General features: G+C 43.5%; 1 pseudogene; it reads right to left on the bottom strand.

Annotated features, from left to right (window-relative positions):
- Positions 1-1,169: 1,169 nt before the first annotated feature.
- LOC147424272 (nucleoside diphosphate kinase 1 pseudogene) lies at positions 1,170-2,174 on the bottom strand (annotated as a pseudogene).
- Positions 2,175-3,073: the final 899 nt, after the last annotated feature.

Here is a 3,073-nt window from a genome sequence, read left to right as displayed (position 1 = left end):
AACAAAACCACCTTGCATGACGAGAATGAAGCCATTGCTAGGAGAATCTTTTAGAGCTTATAGGTTATCCGAATATATTTCAGTTGACACCCAAGCTTATATCTCGATCCCTATCCCTCTTTTCTTCTCTTTCTCTCTATTTATCTTTCTTTTCAGTCTCTCTCTTTTTCCCTATTCTCGCCTTCTCCCTTCACTCCTCTCTCTCTCTCTCTCTCTCTCTCTCTCTCTCTCTCTCTCTCCATCCATTTCTCCCTGACTCTCATTCTACATCTCTCCCTCTTACTCTTTCTATCCCTCCATTTCTCTCTCTCTCCCCCCCTCTTTTCCCTTTCCCTCCACTCCTCTCCTCTCTCTCCATTTCTATTTCCCTCTCTCTCTCTCTCTCTCTCTCTCTCTCTCTCCCCTCTTCTTTACCTCCAATTCTATTTCGCTAGCGCTCGGCTTTGGCTTGCGCACGTGTGTGTGTGTGTGTGTGTGTGTGTGTGTGTGTGTGTGTGTGTGTGTGAGTGAGTGAGAGAGAGAGAGAGAGATGAATATTTTTGAGTTTTTGCCCACAAATTTTATCGCATCTCTCCCTCCAATTCACATTGGTGCTAGAGCACACTCTAAGAGAGAATGAGAGTGACTGAGATGATCGGGAGAGAGAGTGAGACAAAGAGAGAGTGAATACTAATACTAACGTTTGTGTGGCCTACTCACATGGTGCATTCAAATTGAATTCTTTCACAAACGTTAGTATGAGTAGCATCAACCTTAATCAAAATGCCATTGACATGGCATTGGAGGTCATCGACTATGTTGGGAGGAGAGCACACTCGTAGTGTCGACGAACTCCAGCCAGGTCACGGACGTACGCGAGAGAGAGAGAGAGAGAGAGAGAGAGAGAGAGAGAGAGAGGGGGGGGGGGGGGGGGGGGGGGGGGGGGGGGGGGGGAGAGAGATTTTCTTCTGGGGTAGTTAAATTTGCCTTTCTATAACAAAATAGAAATTGTTTCTCCTTTCAATTTGCAAAATTGAAAGGAGTGGCAAATTGAAAGGGGACTCCTGAGTGAGCGGTACTTTAGATTCTACACAAAACCAAGTGATTTAGAGTTTGGAGCCTATATATATACGAGTTAGGAAAAAGTACCACAAATTAAAGGGGTATCTCCTTCTCTTTCGCTAACGGTGAGTCTCCTACTTCTCTCTCTCTCTCTCTCTCTCTCAAACCAGAAGTGTATTTCAAAAATGTCAAAAACTGGGGCTCATTGTAATAAGGCTGGTTCACACTAACATGGCGGCAATCACACCTCAAAAGAGGAATTTCCAGGCGGAATAGCTTTGGAATGCATTCTTCCTTCGCCCATCGGTTCACACAGGAGTGGAAGTACCGAGTTCGATTTTTTCATCCGTCGCTTGTTGTGAACACTGGAGGCCGACGGAAGCAACACTAAAAAGCTTTTCTTTTAAAGGTTTGCAGGTTATTAAAATAATAAAAAAAGAAAAAGTTTTGTCAGCGAAGCCAATTCAGCAGACGTGGAGGGTGGAAGTGTTTTGGGGCGGAGGGTGGGCGCGCAGGAAGAAAAGCTTGCAATCTCTTCCGCGAGCTGGCAACCTTTTCAAACACTTCCTCCGCGCGATGTGAACGGAGGAAGTGACATTGCACAAATTAATTGGTTGGAGGCGTGCCTGCTTTGCCTTCCGCCGCCTGCAGTGAACCCAGCCTTAGAAGCAGTGCAAGCACTTTTTGATAGGCTGACCGAAGTACAAGTCGATCTAATTGACTTCCGCAATGCTGGGAAAGTTACTCATAACTCCAGCTGTGCAAGCTGCTGCTGCGCCACTCGGTTATTCCCTACAAAGCAATCTCCTTCTGGGCACTCTCCACGGAGTCACTTCCATGAATGACATTCCTTCCAACATCAACAGCAAATCACCCTTGATGGTGTACCAAGAGCTGAGTCGGCACGCTTAGTAGCCTTTAAGCATCTTGCGCCCTGTTACATACTCCACCAAACCATCAAAGAAGGGCTTTTCTGCCAAATCTTCATAATGCTTCTCTGCAAAAGATTTCTCAATCTGCAGGAACTTCAAAGCTTTCAAGATGAAGCCTTTCCTCTCAAACCGAGATATAATCGCACCAACCAGGCCTCGCTGGACGCCATCGGGCTTGATAATGATAAATGAAAGCTCCATCGCAGCGGAAAGGTCTCCTCTCTCTCTCTCTCTCTCTCTCTCTCTCTCTCATAGCGGCGTCGTGAGCGCTGGCGCTCGCCTTTGGCTTGCGCTTGAGAGAGAGGGTGCTTACTTGCAGCAAACTAGTCTTGCTTGGTGGGCCTTGCTATATAACATTTATAGAATACACTAGGACATATGCAAATTTATGCAAATTGACATTTAGTATCTAACATTGAAGGAAACAAGAGCATGATTAATTTGGCAAGGGAGGCACTGCGTGAAAGGGATATACATTTGAAATAATGTTTATGGGAGGAGACAGTTAAGTGCATCAATTATTCAAGATTATAGGGATAATTACAGTTGAGATTATATCCAAAGGGAGGTTGTTTACTAATGATTTTTTTTTTCTAGTATTCGTGCTACATGTAAATTCTTGCAAACAGAAAGTATTTTAGAAAGAAAATTTTCATCAAATGGTTGGTAGCATAGAAGGTGGATGTTGACTGTGTTTTTGCTTTCTTCTTTTGTAGTTATTTGTGTTTTGCCTTTCTTCTTTTGTAGTTAATATGAGTACAATGAATGAGGACAGCGATACATGTAACTTCACCTTCTTTGTTTTTTTGTGCTATGGCATCGACAAAACATGTTGCACCGTTTGCAACATGTTTAATATCAGTTTGATTGTACAACTTATTCAAGGCCAGGTTTTTATAGTATTGGAAGCCTCATCTGTGAGTACAAATTATCGGAGTAGAGTTGTTGATGTAGTCATGCATATGTGATTCATCTATAATACGTGTACCCAAGGTACAATTAATCTCATCTATAGCTGGTTTTCTTTCACGAATAATGGTCAAGAACTGAAGCAATTCAGGGTCCTATAGAAAGTTGCATGTAGAAAGTGGACCGAGCTT

Source organism: Adiantum capillus-veneris, chromosome 26 (assembly GCF_014529385.1).
Source record: "Adiantum capillus-veneris isolate H3 chromosome 26, ASM1452938v2, whole genome shotgun sequence".
NCBI lineage: Eukaryota > Viridiplantae > Streptophyta > Polypodiopsida > Polypodiales > Pteridaceae > Adiantum > Adiantum capillus-veneris.
This window is presented reverse-complemented; position numbering and strand designations above follow the sequence as displayed.